This window comes from Pseudophryne corroboree, chromosome 6, assembly GCF_028390025.1.
Source record: "Pseudophryne corroboree isolate aPseCor3 chromosome 6, aPseCor3.hap2, whole genome shotgun sequence".
NCBI classification, from domain to species: domain Eukaryota; kingdom Metazoa; phylum Chordata; class Amphibia; order Anura; family Myobatrachidae; genus Pseudophryne; species Pseudophryne corroboree.
Genome location: NC_086449.1, coordinates 151,089,719 through 151,112,946, shown reverse-complemented (window position 1 = coordinate 151,112,946; position 23,228 = coordinate 151,089,719). Strand labels below are relative to the sequence as shown.

Below are 23,228 nucleotides of genomic sequence, written 5' to 3'. Positions count from 1 at the left end.
TACATCCTTGCAGTTTCTTCTCACGGAAGTTCTCCCCAGCGGAACGCAACTATGCCATTGGCGACCAGGAGTTGCTAGCCATCAAGCTCGCTCTAGGAGTGGAGATATCTGTTGGAGGGAGCCTCTCATTCAATCACCATCCTTACAGACCACAAGAACCTTCTATATCTGAAAGGCGCACAATGTCTCAACCCTCGACAGGCCAGATGGGCACTTTTTCTTTTCCAGGTTCGACTTTAAACTCCAGTTCTGTCCGGGCTCTCAGAATCGCAAGGCCGATGCCCTTTCCCGCTCATGGGAGCAAGAAAATGAGTCAGAGTCTTCAGACAAGCATCCTATTATAAATCCGTTGGCATTCTCCACGGTAGGGATGGACTCTACGCCCCCATCAGGGAAAAGTTTTGTGAAGCCGACACTAAGGAAGAAGCTCATGCATTGGGCCCATGCTTCCCGCTTTGCCGGACATACAGGTATCCAAAAAACCCTGGAGTTTATCTCTAGGTCCTATTGGTGGCCAACTCTGAAAAAGGACGTTTTGGAGTTTATTGCATCTTGCCCAAAGTGTGCTCAACATAAAGTATCCCGCCAGTCGCCTGCGGGGCAACTGGTTCCACTATCTGTTCCCCGTCGACCATGGACCCATTTGTCGATGGATTTTATTACTGATTTGCCCATGTGCAACAAGTTCAATACCATCTGGGTGGTAGTTGACCGGTTCACCAAGATGGCACACTTCATTCCTCTCACCGGTCTTCCGTCAGCTTCCAAGTTGGCTCAAGTATTCATACAAGAGATCTTCCGACTCCACGGTCTTCCAGAATAAATTATCTCAGATCGAGGAGTTCAATTCACAGCCAAATTCTGGCGAAGTTTATGTCAAGTCCTCCAAGTCAAGCTAAAGTTTTCCACGGCTTACCATCCTCAGACCAATGGTCAAACTGAGAGGGTGAATCAGGACTTGGAGTCCTTCCTCCGCATCTATGTGTCCTCCTCTCAAGATGACTGGGTTCAATTACTTCCCTGGGCCGAGTTCTGTCATAACAACCAGTATCATTCTTCATCTTCTTCAACACCATTCTTCACCAACTTTGGATTCCACCCTAAAGTCCCTGAGTTCCAACCGCTTCCAGCAACTTCTGTTCCCACAGTGGATATCACCTTGCATCAGTTTGCCAATATCTGGAAGAGCATACGATCAGCTCTGCTCAAGGCATCGTTCAGGTACAAGAAGTTTGCGGATAAGAAGCGTCGAGCAGTTCCTGCTCTCAAGGTGGGTGATCGGGTATGGTTATCCACGAAGAATTTGAGGTTGAGAGTTCCCAGTATGAAGTTTGCACCTCGCTTCATCGGTCCTTTTAAAATTGATCAAGTCATCAATCCTGTTGCTTACAGACTCCAGTTACCTCCTTTCTTAAAAATACCCAGGACATTCCATGTTTCCCTGTTGAAACCGTTAATTTTGAATCCGTTTCATTCCTCACTTCCTCCAACTCCGAAAGTCCAAACTCAACGAGGCGTTGAGTATGAAGTGGCCAAGATCCTGGACTCACGTCACCGTTACGGTCAACTTCAGTATCTTATTGACTGGAAGGGTTATGGCCCTGAGGAACGTTCATGGACCAATGCTTCTGATGTCCATGCTCCTGCCTTGGTCCGGAGATTCCATTCCAAGTTTCCTCAAAAGCCAAAGAAGTGTCCTGGGGCCACTCCTAAAGGGGGGGGTGCTGTCACGATCCGGGTATCTGGACGCCATTTCTTACCCATCAGATGCCTCCTAAGGCTGGCTCAGCGCTCCAGGACCGGATCCCATCTGTTATCCTGATGTGCATATTCCCGCATCCTCTCCTGTCTCTCTGGACGCTGTCGCAGTAACGCCTTATACATCTGGCATGGCGTCTCCCGCGGCCTCCGCCGCCGTTCCTGAGCTTCTGCATTCAGAGTGGCGATTACGTCAGCCGCGGCCTCCGCTGTGTCCGCGTGGTTGGATGTGCACCTGTCAGCCTGGCGTCTCCTGTCTCCGGTGGCCGGCGCCGCCATTACTGTTTTCCAGACCACATGGATTACAAACCAAACTTCCCTCCAAGTGTCTGCATGGGCGCAGCCATCTTGGATTCTGTCATCTGATCATATTCACCAATCTGCTGTCTGTATTATTAATTTGCATAATTGCCTAGCCAATGCCTTCCTTGCTGCAGGTATAAATAGGTTGTGCCTGAGCAAGGAAGGCGTCAGTGCTTTGGTTGTCAAACCTAGTTCCAGTTTGTCTCTCTCCTGTGAATGTCTTCCAGGTTCCAGCTCCAGTCTCCAGACTTCTGCTATAGAGACCCGCACCAGCATTCCATCTGCGGTGTAGCCTGACTCTCCGATCCATTCTGGACTCACCTGTTTCCAGCTTCAACATCACCTGCTTCCAGCTCAGCTTCCAGCAGTGTACAGCTTCTCTTAAAGGGCCGGTGTCCTTTCTGCAGTTTACCACTCTCCACCGGTATTATTATTTCTCCGCTCCCAAATTCTACATTTCATCTATATTGCATCGCTCTCAAGCTTTATCTATTATTTAACTGGTTCCAGCCAGTATCCACTCCGTGCCAACACCTGTCTGGTTCTAACCAGTACCCACAGCAGCATTTTATCTACAGCAGTCCAGCTTTCCCTGGAACACCAGCTGGTACGACCCTGGGCTTTCCTCATTGCTACAGTTGAGCCTGGTAAGGACTTTCCAACTTGCAGATAATAAGAACTGTCTCATACCACCAGAGCTCTGTGGCCCCTGCCACCCTGTAGTACCCAGGGACTGTATTATTATTTCTCTGCTGATTTTTATGTTTCTTTTTACTGCTACTGTGATGCATGGAGTTTGTCATAAATAAATATCATTGACTTTTACTCAAGTTGTCGTGGTCACGCCTTCGGGCGGTTTCTCTTCATGTTACTTACATGTCCAGGGGTCTGATACAACCTCCCAGGTTCCGGTACATCTCAGCCCCTACAACTGAGGCTGCCTTCCGTCAGCTCAGGCCCTCAGTTGTGACAGCGGCAGCTTAGCGTGTGCAATGCTGGTAAAAGCATCTTGCGAGCGAACAACTCGGAATGAGGGCCTATGTGCAGAGAAGTAACATGTTACAGCATTTATAATGCAGCCATTTCTGAATGGGTTTGGCTGTCATCTCTTCCTGATAACTACATGTAGCTCTGCTTTGTCGGGTGTGGTATGTGTAACCGGCGGTCAGCATATTGACGCCGGTATGCCGCCAGCGGAATGCTGGCGGGGGGGTGAGCATAACAAGCCCCCTTGCGGGCTCGGTGGCAACCTGTGGTCACCACGGGTTCTATACGGCATGCTGACTGTCGGGATTGTGAGGGGGCGGGATGTAGGGGGAGGCATTGTGACCGGCGGTCACACATAATTACATCCCCCTTTATCATGTAACTGCACAAGATTTTTTTTAAAACAACAATTCTAGTATTTTACTGTATTACTGAGGTTCCCGAACTCGATACTCAAAACTTACTAACGGTCCAGGTTTTAAGGATGACCATGCTTGGACACAGGTGACTAAATTAGTACCGTAATTAATTTGATTTAACCATCTGTGCTCAACCATGGATATCCTTAAAACCTGGACTGTTATGGTGCTTTGAGGACCGAGTTTGGGAACCACTGCTGTTTTATCCTCAGGCTCACTGAGCTGCTGTCATTTTGACATGGAGTACTGGATTACCCATAGGAGCTGCTGTTTACTCAGGCCATAATACTTACCCATATTAGTATGGATACACTTATCGACCATCCCACTGTTCTAAAAATTAAATACAATATATAAAGTTATATAATTGTTACACAACATGATCCAGGAACCGTAACCCGTTCAGACTGGCCGTGTAGCTCTTACAGCAAATCCACTTATCACTATTCAGATAAGTATGCTGAGCTACAGTACCATACAGACACATTGCAATGGGACCATTGAAACAGAAGGTGCCAGCATGGTTTTAGGAGCATCGGTGGTCTCAAAACGGTCGACTCAACCTACAGTACTTTCTAGGTTATATTGTACTCCGTGTCTTCAGGGGTGCTGATAGAGCAGTGGAGCGGGTAATAATTACCCAGGCCCTGCGTTGTCTGAGGAGTCTGGCCTGTGCCCTGACAGCTGTGGAGGAGAAGAAATGCCCCACAAACCCAGTATCTTTCATTTAATGTCATAAGAAGGGGTGTGACCACAGCTCCCAGATTTAGGCCACGCCCTCTCTCTCTCTCTCTCTCTCTCTCTCTCTCTCTCTCTCTCTCTCTCTCTCTCTCTCTCTCTCTCTCTCTCTCTCTCTCTCTCTCTCTCCCCCCCTTGGTGGCCCAGTCTGTCTTATGCAGATTATGCTGCATGTAATAAAAACGTTTTCTTAGATAAGAAACAATCAGATATTCACCCGATTAATAATCATTTAGGATATTAAGAGGATCTAATCTGTGGGATTCCCTCTGTAGTATTTATGTGCTCTATTCCGGAAATCTGTCTGCAGCAGACCTTTGAACAAGTGCCTCTAACTTTATTAATGGACATCAGCCCTCTCGTGCTTCACCAACCCTACTTATCCATCCATTGTCATTGATCTGTGGTGCAATATGCTGTGCATACCCATGCCACGGTTATCACTAAATGATCTAGAATATTTAAAGGGACACTCATCACTTAGCAGTCCCAAAATAACTAGATAAGTGATTGGCTAAATGACCTCAAACTGTGGTTTCTAAACTCGCACTCTATCGACGCAGGGAAAGAGAATCAGAGGTATCCGATTGCTTTCCTAGGACGGTAAAGGAACAGATTATATTTAAGTGGAGACACACAGGAGAATCATTTATATGATGAGAAAAGTGAGTTTGCCCAGGCAGGTAATAATGGTCAGCACAACATAAAAAGTGCACACAAACTGAAAAATATAATGATACAGTAGGTGTAAAGCAAACATGCTCTAAGGTTCAAAGTATTATATACATTAGATGAATGCACCATATAACTCTATATGCTCAATTAAAGGCACAGGATAAGAGCATCTCTGTGCATTAGTGCCAGATTAACAACAGGGCAGCGGGCCCCTACACATATGTAGGGCCCCCAATACATAGCTCTGTGGCATAATTCGAAAGAGGTTTTTTGTGGGGCATAACGTGAACTGGGGGAACTCTGTGGTGCTGGGAGTATTTTCACATTATACTTCTTCACAATGCCACAAGAATATCATTATGACATTTAATGCAGCCCAAAACAAAGTATTTGACGCATGGTATTTGTTTCCAATTATGGTGACTAGGTACTTTAGACAGGGCCATTAGGAGATCTATTGGGCCACTTTGGGAATACTAGGGGCCCTGGAGCCCCATAAACCTTAATCCTGCACTGCTGTTCATAGGGAGAACATTTATTATAATCTTTTAATACTCATCTCTCTCTCTCTCTCTCTCTCTCTCTCTCTCTCTCTCTCTCTCTCTCGTTGGCTTCCTTCTCTTACTTAAACCATCTCCTACACCATACTCCCTTCAACGGCACCACATTCCTCGGTTTTCTGCCACCCTGATACTTATGCTGATGCAGTAATGTTTATATACCCTGTACTTGTACTACAGTATGTTATCTTAAACTGTAAGTCACTGTTTTCTTGTTTTGCTTATTTGCTTATGTACTCTGTAACTGGGTGCTGTGGATCCATATAATTAATTAAATAATAAAATAATAATAATAATAAGCCCAGTGTTCTTTATTCCAGCTACCCTCCATTCCCAGTGCCCCTGATAGTATATCATAGTACTTAATAAAGCATTGGCTGTCACTTTTTACTGAATGGTGGGTCTGATAATAAATTTGAATGCAGTTGCTTCCAAATTCACAGACATGAAATGCATGCTTATACAAAGTTGGACCAATTGCAAGTCACATGCAGCTGTGCTCCAGGAGGCTAAGCGCTTAGCCCCCAGCCCCAGAAAAAAAAAAGACATTGCCGCATTGCTACTATTGATAGCGTAAAACCATCAGACCTCCACCATCGATGCAAAAAACCACCATCCATTAGTGGCAGGCCATCAATGGTTTATGGCCATCCCTAATTTCAACTTCAGAGGTGAATCTGCTCTCAGTCCCTATGTTAGTAAATAGTACCCAGTGTTTCCCAGAATGGACAGACTAGTAAAGATTGATACCAGCTGCTGGTGGAGTTTCCCTGTCTTCGTCAGAGCAGATAGATTTCTGTAATCATTATTTGTGCCATGGAGAGGTCTGTGGCTGACCTTATACGTAGAATGAGAGGAGCTCCCAGTTGTGCTGTGTTTCACATACTGAAGGAAGAGGAAATGTATCTTCTATTCTATGCTACAGAATTCATGAACCACTCACTGCTGTCATCTGCAGATGATGTACACTCCGCTTACATCTGGTCTCCCATCCTGTCTATAATATAGTATCCTCCTTTTTACTTTAGTGGTTTTATACCCCACCATGGTGTTGTAAAATTGCATTTCTGTGCGTTGATAAATATTTCACAACATAGTGCATAGGAACTCCAATATATTTGAGCTGCCACTTGAAGATTGCTTTCCCAGTGTGATCCATGAAAAATACTCAGAGGCAGTGTATGGCAAAATAGTAGTAAATACTTGGCTTAAATGACAAAGCAAAATAGAATATATCACACTCCTTGTGTATCACAGTATGGCAGAAAATAAATGATATACAGAAGAGAGTGCAAAATGGCAATAAAGTAATGTCAATGCAGAGCAGAACCAATTCTCCATCCTATTACATAGCCTTGTCCCACATACAGGGTCGGACTGGCCCACAGGGGAACAGGGAAAACCGCCAGTGGGCCCCACTGCCTGTGGGCCCTCCTCCTCTAGGGATCAGGTACCAGACTCTATCCTAGTGCACTTTAATTATGTACTATACTTATGTTACATTATACTTCACAAGAATATGGTTTATTATATATTTACAAAGGGGAACAGAACATGTACTCTGTAATAGTTAGCCAAACCTCTGTGGTGGCTGACCATGCCCCAGTGGAGCCTGGCCATACCCTAAAGCACGGGCTCCTACAACAGCATCCCCCTGGTGGGCCCTTCATGCCCCAGTCCGACACTGCCCACATACTATGCAGTCCTATTGTGGCAAACAGTGGGGAGAAGGCCAGTTACCTAATAAAGAGGAAGCAATCAATTTGCCGACCGTCGGGATCCCGGAGGTCAGGATACCGACGCCGGAGTCCCAACAGCCGACAATGCCTACAGCCAGAATACCGGCTCACAGTGGCTATTCCCACTCGTGGGTGTCCACAACGAGCCCGCAGCGTGGTAAGTGCAGCGAGCCCCCAAGGGCACTCGTAGCGCTCGCCCTGTTAACGGCATTTTGATGGGCGTGATACCACTGTCGGGATACTGAGAGCTGGCATCCCGTCCGCCGGGCATACATATGTATTCCTAATAGAGGGCTATCACCCCTGGATGGGGTTACCGTTGGCATACTGACTGTCGGGATCCTGACTACATACCCCTGGATGTTTAGCCACCAGGTATCAGTACTATAGCTTACATTAAGCACATTTTTTTTTTATGTTAAAGCACTGTAGTGGGAAGATATAAATAGACATTTTTTCCAAGATGGGGTTGAAATTGCTGACCTTTCTTAGAACTTACTCTGCCCCTTCCTAAGTCGCCACTGTCCTCAATAATTGGTCACTATTGTAGAGATACAGCAGATATGGGGCCTAATTCAGAGTTGATTGCAGCAACACATTTGTTAGCAGTTGGGCAAAACCATGGGGGTCATTCCGAGTTGATCACTCGCTGACGTTTTTCACAGCACAGCAATCAGTTAAAAAAACGGCAAAACTGCGCATGCAAAAAGTAGCTAGCGAGCAATCAACTCGGAATGAGAGCACAAGAACATGTGCGCTGTTACTAATCTAGTACATTATTTTGCATGCACTACAGTATTTACTGTATATATTTATCTAGGGGACCAACTCTTGCAAAATGGTTAGGCAAACCCTAGACACTGGCCACACCTCTAAACATGGGCCCCTACCACTGCATTCCCCCGGTGGGCCCTACATGCCCCTGTCTGACACCAATCGCAGCAGCAAATTTGTTAGCAGTTGGGCAAAACCATGTGCACTGCAGGGGGGGCAGATATAACGTGCAGAGAGAGTTAGATTTGGGTGGGGTGTGTTCAAACTGAAATCTAAATTGCAGTGTAAAAATAAAGCAGCCAGTATTTACCCTGCACAGAACCAAACCAAATCTAACTCTCTCTGCAAAAGTTATACCTGCCACACCTGCAGTGCACATGGTTTTGCCCAACTGCTAACAAATACTAGATTGTACACTAGATAGTCAAGATTGACTTGCCTGCACAGTCTATCTAGCCTTACGATACCGACCCCACGGGAGCGCGCATCGGGATCGAATCTGTGTCGCAAGCTGCCTAGCACCATGAGATATGCACTAACTTTTCATAAGATTTTGACTATACTGTATAGTCAAAATCTCACAGATTTATCTCACCGTGTGTACACACCCTAAGTAATGTACTTGACCCCACACAAACTTGGAATCCAAGATTCTTTCAACAACAAACTCTTGATATTCCCGAATCATGACTGGAGAAGGTCTCCTGAAACCTCTTACTTTAAATTTCTTAGACACAAATGCCGGTTTAAATAGAGAACAATGGAAAGTATTTTTGATTCTCAAAGATCTGGGTCATTGCAGACGGAAAGCAACAGGATTGATTTTCTGGATGATTTGAAATGGTCCAATGTAACGGGGACCCAGTTTCTGATGTTTCAGGCAGATAACCACACCATGTCTCCTACTTTGAAAGAACAAGGTTTCCGAAATCTGTCTGCAAATCTCGGGCTGCCACGTCCTCCAAGGCTTGATGTACTTCCCTCTAAATCCTCCTGAGGTGAGACATGGGAGAAAAAGAAGAACTAGACTGTTGTGATGGAGTGAAAGTATTTAGGATGCATACCGGAAACACAAAAGAAAGGAGACATGGAAGTTGAAGAATGCTCAGAATTATTATACGCAAATTCTGCAAAGGGTAGGTGGCCAACCCAATCATCCTGGTGTTTAGAGATATAACATCATAAATATTGCTCCAACGATTGATTAACCCATTCTGTCCACCAACGTAGCCTCTCATTGGGTAAGTCCCTAACACTAACTACAGGGGTTCAGGTCCGGGGGGCAGGACACCCCAAAGCCACCCAGTCAGACAACCCCAGGGCACTGCAAGAGTGATACAAGTAAAGAATTACATAGGTAGGAGCAGCTACTGCTGCATGTGTGAATAATGTGAAGAGTGAAAAAGAATGGTGTGAAAGTGTTACACATATATAAAACAAACTATAAGTGCCATAGTGTATTAAAATAAATGTTAGATTACGATGCCCCAAGGGTGTCCAGCCACGGCAGGTCCAGGAAGCCCCGCGCCCCAGAGAATCCCCCCAATATCGACTGCCATAATAAATGTAGGAGTCTTATCTCTAGAGGAAGTAATTTTCCAGAAGGAAAACACGAGGAGACTTGTTTTTGGCACAGACATGACAGGCCCAAACCAACTCTTGAATGTCTGTCTTGATAGTTGGCCACCATACTGAGCGAGAGAGAAGGTGTAAAGTCTTATTAACCCCTGGATGTCCTAAGTTCTTGCCGAAATGGAACTCAGATAACACGGCTGCTCTGAGTTTCTCTGGAATGAACAGGAGTCTTGAAGGAGTCTCAGATGGGGCCTGCATCTGTGCTGACTGGACTTGAGAGGGAAGATTCATGGTTAGACCAGCAAGAATACATCCTGTTGTAAGAATCGGCTACGGAAGCTTAACAACTTCATGGCTAGACAGAAAACTCCGGGATAAAGTGTCAGCTTTAATGTTTTTGGAGCTGGGCCTATAGGTAATTACGAAATTGAACCTAGCAAAGAACAACGCCCATCTGGCTTGCCGAGAGTTCAATCTTTTAGCAGATTCAAGATAGACTAGGTTTTTGTGGTCTGTGAATATGGTTACTGTATGTCTTGCTCCCTCCAGCCAGTGCCTCCATTCCTCCAAAGCACATTTGACTGCTAAGAGCTTTCGATTTCCTACATCATAGTTGACATCAGCATGGAAAAATTTCAGAGAGAAAATGGCACAGGGGTGTTTATGACTGATTGGATCTTCTTGTGAAAGTATAGCTCAAACACCTACTACAGAGGAATCCACTTCTACTATGAAAGGCAGATCTGGATCGGGATGCCGGAGAACAGGAGCAGAGGTAAATGCTTTTTTTAAGGTCCTCAAATGCCTTTACCGCCTGTGGTGACCAATGAGCAGGATCCACACCTTTCTTGGTTAGACTCACAAATGGGGCTACAATTGAAGAAAATGAATCAATAAATCTTCTGTAGTAGTTTGCAAAACCGAGGAAACGTTGTGTAGTTTTTAGATTAGAGGGTTGAACCCATTCCACAATTGCCTAAAGTTTCTTAGGGTCCATAGAAAACCCCTTGGAGGTGATGATGTATCCTAGGAAGGCCACCTTCTCAACCTCAAATTCACATTTTTCCAATTTTGCATAGAGATGATGCTCTCTGAGCTTGGTGAGGACCGCTTTTACATGAGCTCGATGTTCTTTGAGTGAGGTGGAGTAAATCAAAATATCATCAAGGTAGATGACCACAAATCTTCCAAGGAATTCTTGAAGAACGTCATTTATAAGATCCTGGAAGACGGCAGGGGCTTTGGAGAGTCCAAAAAGCATTACCAAATACTCGTAGTGGCCTGAGTGGGTATTGAATGCGATTTTCCACACATCCCCCTGCCGTATCCGATGAGATTGTATGCTCCTTGCAAATCAATCTTGGAAAAAAACGGTAGCATTTCTGAGCTGACAGAAATCAGAGGCAATGGGTATGAATTTTTGATCGTTATTTTGTTCAGTCCCCTGTAATCGATGCATAGCTGTAATGAGCCGTCCTTTTTCCAGACAAAGAAAATTCCAGCTCCGACCGGTGACTTAGAAGGCCTGATAAAGCCTTTTTCGAAACTCTCCTGGATGTATTTCTCCATAGCTTTCGTCTTGGGCAAAGACAGAGCGTAGAGGCAGCATTTAGGGAGTCTAGATCCAGGTATAAGATTGATTGCACAATCATAAATACGGCGAGGAGGCAAAGATTCAGTTTGGTGTTTGGAAAAAACATCCATGAAAGACATGTGCTGGGCTGGCAACACTTCAGGGACTGGAAGTGCTGAGCGGACTGGCATGGTCAGGCATTTGGCTGCACATTCCGTGCCCCAGGAAACAAGATTTCCTGTACTGCAGTTGAATACTGGGTTATGAGCTTTTAGCCAGGGCAGGCCCAGAACTACTGGACTTAAAGGACAATGGGGGTCATTTCGACCTGTTCGCATGCAGCAGTTTATCGCTGCGGTGTGAATGGGTGTGGAATGCGCATATGCGGCGGCCGCAGTGCGCGTGTGCGACGTTGCCCGGCGACAGGGGTCACTGGGTTACATCGCGGCTAAAGAAGAAAACGATCGCAGGACGGACCGCAAAGAAGATTGACAGGAAAAGGGCGGTGAAGGGCAGATCCGGACCATTTGGAGCCGTTTTCGGGGAGTGGTGAGTAAAACGCAGGCGTGCCCAGGAGAACGGAGGGTGGAGGAGTGACTTCAAAGCCGAGCCCATCATCGCTGGATCCAACGCACAGGGTAAGTAGGTATAGGCCTAGTCTTGTTTTGTGTGAAATTTTTTTAGCTTAGCAGGGCTGCACAAGCGATCACAGCCCTGCTAAGCTAAAATACACTCCCCCATAGGCATGGGCTAGTTGATCGCAGCAGCAGCAAAAAGTTGCTGGCTGCGATCAACTCGGAATGACCACCAATGTACAAGGAAAAAAGACAACTCTTCACAATGAAATATTCTGCCAAAAAACTGGTGGACTGGAGTTAGGGTACTCACCCGACCGTTTTGAAGATGACTGCCATCTAATCCACAGACGGAAATTAGTGGGCAAAGAGTCTCTATAGGAATTCCTCGGGCACAAGCAAATTCTAAATCCATAAAATTTCCGTCAGCTCTGGAGTCAATAAAAGCAGATAATTCACTTGGACCACAAGGGGTAGTTGACCTAATAGGTAATAATAAAGAATTATTCGGGGAGATGGAACAGAAACCCGAAAAAACTCTCCCTGAATTTCTCGGGTCTACTAGTTTTCCGCCTTCTGTGGACAAGTGTTCGCCAGATGTCCCTTGGACCCGCAATAGAGACACAGTCCTAGACTGCGACGTCTCGCCTTCTCTTGAGGCCTCAAGCGGAAAGCCCCAATTTGCATGGGTTCCTCAGTATTCCCTGCAACCTCTGGCACTGTCCAACAAGATGTAGGTATGGGAACCTCTTTCTCCATTCTCCGTTCCCGGATCTGCCTATCTACTTTGATGGCTAACTCCATAAGTGCATCCAGAGTGGCTGGGGAAGGATATTGGATGAAAAAATCCTTAATTTGCTCTGTTAGTACCAACCGGAACTGACTCCGAAGTGCCGGGTCATTCCAACCACAGTAATTGGCTCATCGGCGAAATTTAGTACAATAAACCAGAATTTCTCCTTTACTTAAGAAAACGAAGATGGGCCTCCGCAGATGCTGCCCAATCTGGGTCATCATAGAGGACTCCCAAGGCTTTAAAGAAGGATTCCATGGAATGCAGACTGGGGTGATCTGGTGAAAGGCCAAAGGCCTAAGATTGTGGGTCACCTTGCAGCAGGGAAATTATGATTCCCACTCGCTGGGTCTCAGAACCTGAAGAGTAAGGCCTGAGCTTGAAACACAGTTTACAACTCTCCCAGAAGTTCACAAACTGTTTACGGTCTCCAGAGAACCTATCTGAGAGGTTTAGTTTAGGTTCACTCGGAGCAGGTTATGAGACGGTCTGGGTCCTATGATTTTCCTCCTGAGTGTCCACATGAAGGGTAAGGTCCCGTAGCTGCTGGGTCAAACCCTGGATCTGGCCCGCCAGAATCTGGGCTGGATTTTGTGCTGGATCCATCCAGAAACAAATGACACAGAGAGCCACTTTTTTTGCCTGGTGATACTGTTATGATTACACTCAGATCCATAGGTTTATAGGTGGTGCCTTGTGATGCTCACGCAATTACCCACTGCCCAGCAGTCTTTTAGTCTCCTGCAGCCAAAGACTATAGCAGCCGCCTTTCCAGGGTGAATTAGGTCCACCCCATACTCAGATGCCCCCAGGTTTTATGTACAGTATATACAAGGCAACTATCGGAAGCTGGGCAGGGGTAAATGCAGTACGGTGAGACGTCACCTGACACAACCTAAATAAGGTGCTAAGGCACAGGCTGAGGAAAATATGAGGAATGCACGTAAGTGCAACAATGCACAGGTTGGAATATAAATCAAAACACAATCACTATATACATGCAACAATGCACAGGGTGTTATGAACAACAAGACTGTAAATACAAATGATTTCAAAATGCAACAATGCACAAGGTGGATACAATAAAGAAATGTAGGCAAGACAGTGCCTGTGTGGAAATGCCACACCAAAACCTGAATTCAAGGCTAGTTGGATCAGATCAGGAAATCAGGCAGGCAGGGTCTCAGAATCACAGGTGGTTCACAGGCAGACAGGTTCACACACGAGCTGACAGGTTCTCACAAGAGCAGGTTTGTGAGAGGCCAGGAAAGGAATATAAATGGTGCTGCACCAATCACTGCTGAAAACCCTAATTAACAATACCGTGCAGCTCCCCTTCTGCACGTCCCTACACAGACAGCTGAGTACTTTAATTATCCAGCAACAGGGAACGCTGTCTTCCTCCGGCATCCCCGTTGCTAGGGATCCGGCAGATCTCAGCGCCCGGTGTCTGCCTGTTGCTAGGCACCGGACAGGGACCTGAAGGCTTAGCATCCGGCGTCTGCGCGTTGCTAGTCGCCGGTCAGGGGTCAGTTGGAGGCGCGGTGTCCCGGTTCCTAAGCAACGGCCGGGACGCGCGCCTCCCAGCGCTAACACACAACCCATTACATCTCCCAAACAGCCTCTTCCTGTCAATCACTCTGCGGCTGATTCCTAACGGCAAGCGGCATCACAAAGGTACTTTGGCACGTGTGCACTGTTTGTGCGAGACATGCTCAGTCTGCCGATAACTGTGACACTATCGAAGTTGTGACCACATCTGAATCAGGCCCATTAAGGGTTGGTGGAGCATATAAGATTGCAGGAATGAAAATAATGAATTATGATTTATTTATTTTTAAATAAAAATGCAATTATTTCTTTTGAACGAATAGGAAACAGTAGATTTTGTGGCCACATACCTCTGTGGTGTGGTGGGAAGGTAAGATGGCACAAAAAAAGGGTTAGGTATGCATGACCATCGGTCAGGAGACGCCGGAATCCCGGGTTGCAGATGGCCGGCAGGGGGGCGGGCAAGCTGAGCAAAACACCCCTTGCGAGCTCGCTGCGCTCGCCACAGGTTATATTCCCACTCTATAGGTGTCGTGGACACCCACGAGTGGGAATAGTCCCTGTTAGTCTGCATGCTGACTGTCGGGACTGTAAGGGGGCAGGATTCCAGTGTCGGTATTGTGACCAGTGGTATCCTGACCGCCGGTCACGTAACTGCCTCCCCTACACAAAACTCTTGACGTCCCTATTTTCTATTAATTTGACTCTAACCAGTTCCAGCATGGCACCTCGCTCACCCTCCTCTTCTTCTGTTATTTCTGCTGCCGTAAGATAGTTTTGTGTACCCCCTCTCCCATACCCATTATGCTTTCTCGGATAAATCATTAGTGTTATCATCTTTGTAATGTGTAAACAGGAGTGTCCCCTACAAACTATTTCCCTTTATCAGCGTTTAGACTTAAAGGTCTTGCTTTTAATGGAGCAGGAATCCTATTTGTATAATGCAGAATAGATTCCACCGTCTAGAGCTTTTATCCATTTAAACATCTTTAATATTTTACATTGAAAGAAAGAGGAATCAATCTCCACTGTATCTTAGCTCTCATTCTAGGGCTCAAATAACATCACTGGCAGAAATGCTGAGAGAGAGAATCAGAGGAGGCAAAATACTGTATATGATAGGGCAGAAGGAGGGGGAGAGGGAACAAGGGGCGAACAGGAGACTTTCAGCGGAGTGTGAGGAAAATACTTAGGAATAGCGCATTAGACAGAAACAAATGGAGAAATGAGGCATTAAAAGTGAATGAAAGTAAAAGGTATATTAGCAATAAAAGGATTACTACAGTATATACATGTAGATAGACAAAGAGACAGATGTAATATAATTTAAGGATGAATGCCAAAAGAGCTTACAGTCTAAAAAATATTTATAATGTTTTAGAACTTTAAGAACGTTTTTTCCACCAATGAAGCCAAAACCTGTCCAGGAACACCACCTAAAGAATTCTGCAGTAGGGGGAAACTGATGACATCATCATCCTATGGGATGATGAGCGATGTCATCAACTGTACCTAATAGTTCGAGCCAAAACCAAATAATGCAGATATTAATTAAATATAAATGAAAAAATGCTACACCCATGTACAGACTGTAATAGACAAAGCCTTACCATGACAAGATAATAGTGTGGGTGTATGGCAAACAGCTCAGCCCAGGAGTATATTGCTCTACCATCAATGTTCAAAATGTAATGGGAGTGTGAGAGGTGCAGCATTTAATACGTTATTACAAGCATAGACAGACGTGGTATTGAGAGCACTGATTGGATGGCTGCCACAATCATCCAGTCAGTAATCCCTACACAGATCAAGTTCTAAGGTGTCGGAAATGCTGAATTTGAAAATTTTTCTTAAAGCTAGATCAGGAGATTTAGCCACTATACAAATCTAGCGTGAAGTGATTATATCTATATGGCTAAATTGACACCCCTTTTGATTAGTGAGTCTGGCTACAAATCTAGTGCGAGATAGGGCCACGAGGGGGTAAGTTCTGATACTGTTGACAGCATTTACACACTGTCACAATGGCAACTGAACCCCATCATGTACGGGGGGCAAGTTAATTGGATGGATCCCTAATACTGAGTTCCAAACTGCTTCTGGAAGACCTGAAGACAGAAGAACTGTTTTCTAGGAGCTCCATACTGTAGATTGGGTTTCCATGGTGGAGCAGTTACACACAAGCCCTACATGCACAATGGGGGTCATTCTGACCCGTTCGCACGCTGCGTTTTAACGCAGCAGAGCGAACGGGTCCCTACTGCGCATACGCCGCAGTGTGCCGGCGCATGTTAGACGGCCGAAGGTCGTAGCAAGGATGCGGTCACCTCTGCCTGCTGACAGGCAGAGGTGATCGCTGGGTGGGAGGAGGCGGAATGGCAGCGTTTGGCCACAGTTTCGTGGATTTGGTCCGGCCAACGCAGGCGTGGCCGGACCGAACGGGGGGCGGATCGCAGCGGTTGCGTGACGTCACACACAGCCGCTGTGGGCCGTAGAGTGATGAGTAGCTCCCGGCCAGCACGATAAAGCTGCGCTGGCCGGGAGCTACTCTTGAAGTGCAAAGGCATCAACGCTGTGCTATGCCTTTGCACTTCTGCAAGGGGGGGGCTGGGAGTCCCCCCGCATGTCAGGGAAGAAGATCGTAGCTGTGTTAAATTTAGCACAGCTACGATCAACTCGGAATGACCCCCCCCATGTCAGATGCTGTCTGTAGTGCTTATAAAGCACTCTCCCATTAGACTCTGGAACAGCAGAAACGGTCTCTCTGCAGTGACAAATCACTCTTCACCAACTGGGCTTGGTGGGTGCCGGTATTTTTGTGGAGAAGGAATAATAGTCTTTGGTTATTCATGGTTTGTGCCCTTTAGTTCTTGCAAATGGAAATTTGAATGCAATAGCACACAGTGACATTCTAGAAAACTGTGCTTTACCAACTTCATGGCAGGTGTGAGGCACTGACGTGTGGTCTGGTAAGGCAGGTGAGGCAGGGCCTTTCCTGTCATACTAACGTATACACCAGAGTTTTGACTATATAAAGTACAGTATATGAAAAGTACAAAGAATATATTATAAATATCTTCTTTGTATTATTGTAATAATTTTTATAGCCAAAACTCTGGAGTAAAAAGTATATGACAGGTGATGCAGTGCCTCACCTGCCTATCTTTTCCGAACATCTCTGATCAAAACTCACCAAATTTACAGCAGTATATACTGTACTGCCAGGCAGGGCCGGCTCTAGGCATGTTCGAATAGAGCGGCCGCGCAAGGCGCCACCCTTAATGGGCGCCGCGCGCTGGCGCCGCCATATTCGATGCTGGAGCCGGCCCTGTGTGTGCAGCATTGGCCCGTGTGCACTGTGCGCTATGCGCGCTGCGCGGCGCCGGTGTCTAACGTCAGACGCCGGCGCCATAGTGCACACAAGTGGCCACCCGGACCCAGGCTCACTCTGACACGCCGGCCGCCCGCCCGCCCGCCAGCACTCCCGCCCGCTCGCCCGCCAGCACACTCGGACAGGCGGACAGCAGCAGTACTCCTCCCCAGCAGCGCTGCAGGTATTGGGGGGATCAGCACTGTGGGGGCATTTCTGGCTATGGGGGGGGGGGGCATTTCTGGCTATGGGGGGGGCATTGCATATCTGGCTCTGTGGGGGCATATCTGGTTCTGTGGGGGCATATCTGGCACTGTGGGTGGCATATCTGGCACTGTGGGGGGCATTTCTGGCACTGTGCGGGCATATCTGGCACTGTGGGGGCATATCTGGCTCTGTGGGTGGCATATCTGGCTCTGTGGGGGGCATTTCTGGCACTGTGGGGGCATATCTGGCTCTGTGGGGGCATATCTGGCTCTGTGGGTGGCATATCTGGCACTGTGGGTGGCATATCTGGCACTGTGGGGGCATATCTGGCACTGTGGGGGCATATCTGGCACTGTGGGGGCATTTCTGGCACTGTGGGGGCATTTCTGGCACTGTGGGGGCATATCTGGCACTGTGGGTGGCATATCTGGCACTGTGGGTGGCATATCTGGCACTGTGGGGGCATATCTGGCACTGTGGGGGCATATCTGGATCTGTGGGGGCATATCTGGCACTGTGGGTGGCATATCTGGCACTGTGGGGGCATATCTGGCACTGTGGGGGCATATCTGGCTCTGTGGGGGCATATCTGGCACTGTGGGGGCATTTCTGGCTCTGTGGGGGGCATATCTGGCTCTGTGGGGGCATTTTTCTGGCTCTGTGGGGGCATATCTGGCTCTGTGGGGGCATTTATGTATCAGGCACTGTGGGGGCATTTATGTATCAGACACCGTGGGGGCATTTATGTATCTGGCACCGTGGGGGCATTTATGTATCTGGCACCGTGGGGGCATTTCTTGCACTGTGGGGGCATTTCTTGCACTGTGGGGGCATTTCTTGCACTGTGGGGGCATATCTTGCACTGTGAGGGCATTAATGTATCTGGCACTGTGGGGGCATATCTGCGCTGTGGGGGCATTTATCCATCTGGAACTGTGTGGCCATTTATGTAGCTGGCACTGCTGGGGGGCATGTCACGTGTAGCTGCCACTGCTGGGGGGCATGTCATGTGTAGCTGGCACTGCTGGGGGGCATATCATGTAGTGTTCCCGCTAGGCGTCTGTGGCTGGGCAGTGTGTCTCAGTGCTCTACCTGGCGCAATGTGTCTAACGTGCTCTTATAGGAGGTTCTACCTGGTGCAATGTGTATTAGCTGCACTACTGTGTGGTGTAATGTGAATTGCCACTATAATGTGGCTACGCACCTTCCCCACGAAGTAACTCCCCTAAATTTTTGCTGCGCGCCTTCGGCGCGCACTGTCCATGCTTTAGCGTGTGGAAATGGGAACAACAAGCATTACAATATGTACATCATTTTGCCCACCTAACTTAAAAATGTGCCCTCCCTGTGATCAGCAACCTGCCCTAAAAAGTGAACACTATCATGTGTAGCTGGCACTGCTGGGAGTCATGTCACGTGTAGCTGGCACTGCCGGAGGGCATGTCATGTGTAGCTGGCACTGCTGGGGGGCGAGACCACGCCCACTTTTTCAGGAGGCCACACCCACTTTTCCAGCATGGGGGGGGCACTTTTAAATTTTCTCGCTCAGGGTGCTAGTAGGCCTGGAGCCGGCCCTGCTGCCAGGGCCGGTGCAAGGTCTCTCTGCACCCTAGGTAAAGCTTCTGCCTAGCAAACCCCACCCCCTCTTGGAGGGGAGATGCAGGTGTCCACAAGGTGGTCTGGGGTGAATTGCATCATTATACATATACAAAGAAAAGGAACAACACTCAGTAGACACTGCTTCTGCATATAGGGTCTGGTGGGGACCAATGGGTCACTTACCTAAAAGTTGTTTCCTTGTTTTCCCTGGTAATTGGCATGGCTCCTCTTACAGGCGGAAGCAGCATTACAGCAACCCTGCAGGGGAAGACATGTAGTTATGTGCTACTTGCTGCGGGAGAGCCGGGATCCAGGGGTCTGGAGGAGGTACATCAGGGCTATGAGGAGCAGCCGTGGGAGCGCCCCTCTGGAGCCATAGTTACATCTGCTTCCTATGTGCCTTCACGTGACTTGATGTTACACGTGTCAGCATGGAGGAAGAGCTGAGACACTATGTGGTACAGCATGATAGTGGCGGTTGCACCTGATTAGACCCACAGCAGCGGCCAGCAAAGTGTAATAGGAGGAGCTGTCTGTGATGCATGTGTAACAGAATATTGGAACTGTTTCTGGGCTTTAAATAACTTAGGGGGTCATTCTGAGTTGATCGCTAGCTGCCGTTGTTCGCAGCGCAGCGATCAGGCTAAAAATCGGCATTTCTGCGCATGCGTATGCACCGCAATGCACACGCGCGAAGTACGGGTACAAAGCCCGTTGTTGATTTGCACAGGTTCTAGCAAAGTTTTCAGTCGCACTGACGGCCGCAAGAAGATTGACAGGAAGGGGGCGTTTCTGGGTGTCAACTGACCGTTTTCAGGGAGTATTTGCAAAAATGCAGGCGTGTGAAAAAATGCAGGCCGGGCTGGGTGTTCGCTGGGCGGGTGTATGACGTCAAATCAGGACACGAATAGGCTGAAGTGATCGCAAGCGCTGAGTAGGTTCAGAGCTACTCTGAAACTGCACAAACTGTTTTTGCAGAACTCGGCTGCACATGCGTTCGCACTTCTGCTAAGCTAAAATACACTCCCCAGTGGGCGGCGGCATAGCGTTTGCACGGCTGCTAAAACTAGCTAGCGAGCGATCAACTCGGAATGACCCCCTTTGTCAAGCTGCAACAATAGCAACATTGTCTCTAGCCGACACACAGGATTAAATCACTACCGTTTATCTTTGGACTAGGGCAATGTTAAAATAATTTTATACATAGTTGTGATTTTATAAATAATCACTGGCCGGTGAATCTTTTTTATACATGTTATATACATATATTGTGAAAACAGTTTGTTTTAAATAAAACTTTAGTACATAAAAGTATACTGTTTCTGTGCTAAATATCAGCGCTTTTCAAATATTTGCTTTATCTGGATTCTCTTTTTCAGGTTGAGTATACCAGTCGAAAAGCAGCAGGTATTAGCCACTTATAGGCGCTGGGCCCTTTGGTTTTTTCTTTTGTAAAAGGAAAAGGCCGCATACATAGACATTCAGTTTTTTGCTACATGAATTCAGTGGCGCCCTCCAGGGGACAGCGCCCCTAGGCAGCTGCCTAAAGCTGTCTAATGGTAGAGCCGGCCCTGTGTACTGCTGCACCTGTGTATGATGCATTGCCCACGTGACCTTTTGGGCTCATATAGTGTGTGTAAATCTGGCTCTGGAACTAGCCAGTGCCTCCTGAGTCATTTACCTCACCACAACTTCCTGGTTTGAGGAAGGCCCGGTCCTTTTTCAGCACTGATGTTGTCCCAAACCATCAATAAATGGTTTCCAGAGTTTGGTGGAGAAGAACTTGATGACCGTTATAGTCCAAAATTGCAAAGAGAAAGAATACACAAGAATATACATTGTGAGGACTGTATGACGGGTAGACAAGAGATAACAAGTCCATGCAAAAGAAGCCAAAAAATGGGGCAACAAACAAGGGGAGAAGGCAAAAAATCTACAACCAAGCAATACAATGGGAGCCAACGAGAAGGGTAGAAAAGAGGAAGAGACAAGGATTCAGTTAAGACAGCAGAGAGTCAAGAAAAGCAGACAAACCTCAGCAAAGAGGAGACACAAAGGATGTGTAAGGAGACAGAAGGGCAGAAAAAAGATGAGGTGGTATATATGCTATTGGGAGATTTGTAAAGTTGGCAGTGGGTACAGTAAATCATGGCAGACTTTTGAAATGTCTTAAGAGCACCTGCAGGTCACTTGCACTACTTTAATTTGTATACATGACCCTATGAACTGGAATAGACAAAGCAATGAAGTGTTCCTGTGCCAATCTGTGAAATCAAGGAGCCAGAGAAATTTTGTATCAACTGACAATAGTAGAAATTACTCCCAAAAGTTGGGTTCTGCAGAATATTTTTGTCTTCTATGGATACATGGCTAGGGTTGCCACCTCATCCCTTTAATTCTCGACACATATTAATTACACAGGTTATGTGGCTGGCTGATTGTGTAAAATGGGGCTCTACCTGGCGTAATGTGTGACAGGGGCTCTACCTGGCGTAATGTGTGACAGGGGCTCTACCTGGCGGAATGTGTGACAGGGGCTCTACCTGGAATAATGTGTAAAATGGGGCTCTACCTGGCGTAATGTGTGACAGGGGCTCTACCTGGCGTAATGTGTGACAGGGGCTCTACCTGGAATAATGTGTAAAATGGGGCTCTACCTGGCGTAATGTGTGACAGGTGCTCTACCTTTGCGTAATGTGTGACAGGGGCTCTACCTGGCGTAATGTGTGACAGGGGCTCTACCTGGCTTAATGTGTAAAAGGGGCTCTACCTGTTGTAATGTGTGTAAGTGGCGTTACTGTGCAGCGTAATTTGAATAATGGAGACTACGGTACAACGTAATATATATGAACTGGTATTATTTTGTGACCACGCCCCTTCCAATGAACACTCGTCCCTGTATTTTTTGCCCCCGTTTTATATATGGGGGGGGGGGGGGGGGCCAATGCTGTTTCTTGCACACAGTGCTGAAAAGTCTAGTTACGGCACTGCCGCAAAGTACCAATGTTCGGTACTTTGCATGTGCGCAGGATCTGTACTGCTCATCGGTCACACTGCGGCATATGACTGTTAGTGATGACAGTTGGAGTTGCTATCGCTGCTGCTTACATAGAAGCAGCAGCGATAAATCTAATATGGTAATGCAGCAGGTGGCATCACGCTTCCTGCTGCATTTCTGATCCGAGTTGCATCCTAAAATGCGACACCATCAGCTGGCTGCGTGACCCATAAGGTCGCGCAAAGCTGGGCGCAGCAGCAACAACAAAGAGGACAGGAAATATCCATCCTTGGATGGAGACCCTGGCCTCATCCCTCCCCTAATAGCGATTTCAGCACAATTGCTAATCATGCAGAATCAGGCCCCCAGTCTTAACCCTATGTGTGGGGAATGTCATCAGATATGTGTTAGAGCCACAGGTTGTCAGGCTTATGACTAATCTCTTTGTCTTCTGTCTGACAAATAAATGTATTACTGTCAGCAACTGTATAGACACTTGGAAACCAGCATCAGTATATCAGTCTTAGCAAAAAAAGTTCATGCAATTAAAACCTAACTGCAAATATACATTAGTTGGCATATCCTCGGAGCATGGTATGCCTGTCGTTCAGCACTGCAGAATATGTTCAAGATATATGCATAAAGAATAATAGGAATACAATATATCTCCTGCTCACATCATTAGCTGTATTCGACCTTACAGAAGAGGATTCAGAAGCATCGCTGCTCCGTCCTTCCCTCCCTCCTTCCCTGTGTTTTTCTCTTTCGTCCTGCTCATACACATTACTTTCTGTGCATGGCTGGAAAATCCTGCAGCTCACTTTTCAAAACCGCGGGCTTGCTGAGGTCAGTCTTTTTCTTCCTGAAGACCATCACTCCTGCGTCTCTATGGAAACCTTGATTTCAATCAATGTATGTAACGGGAGAGTGGTACACCTCTTACGCTCCTCCCTATCCCACACTGGAGAGAGGGATGATAGGGGAGGGGGGGGGGGATAAGTTGAACAGAGCCAGCTAGTTCATCAGTCTCAAAT

The 23,228-nt window shown here is 47.0% G+C and overlaps 1 protein-coding gene across 3 annotated transcripts in view; it reads left to right on the top strand.

Annotated features, from left to right (window-relative positions):
* KCNIP3 (potassium voltage-gated channel interacting protein 3) overlaps positions 1-23,228 on the top strand; it is a 246,861-nt gene that overhangs the window by 150,543 nt on the left and 73,090 nt on the right. The gene's annotated exons all lie outside the window — the stretch shown is intronic.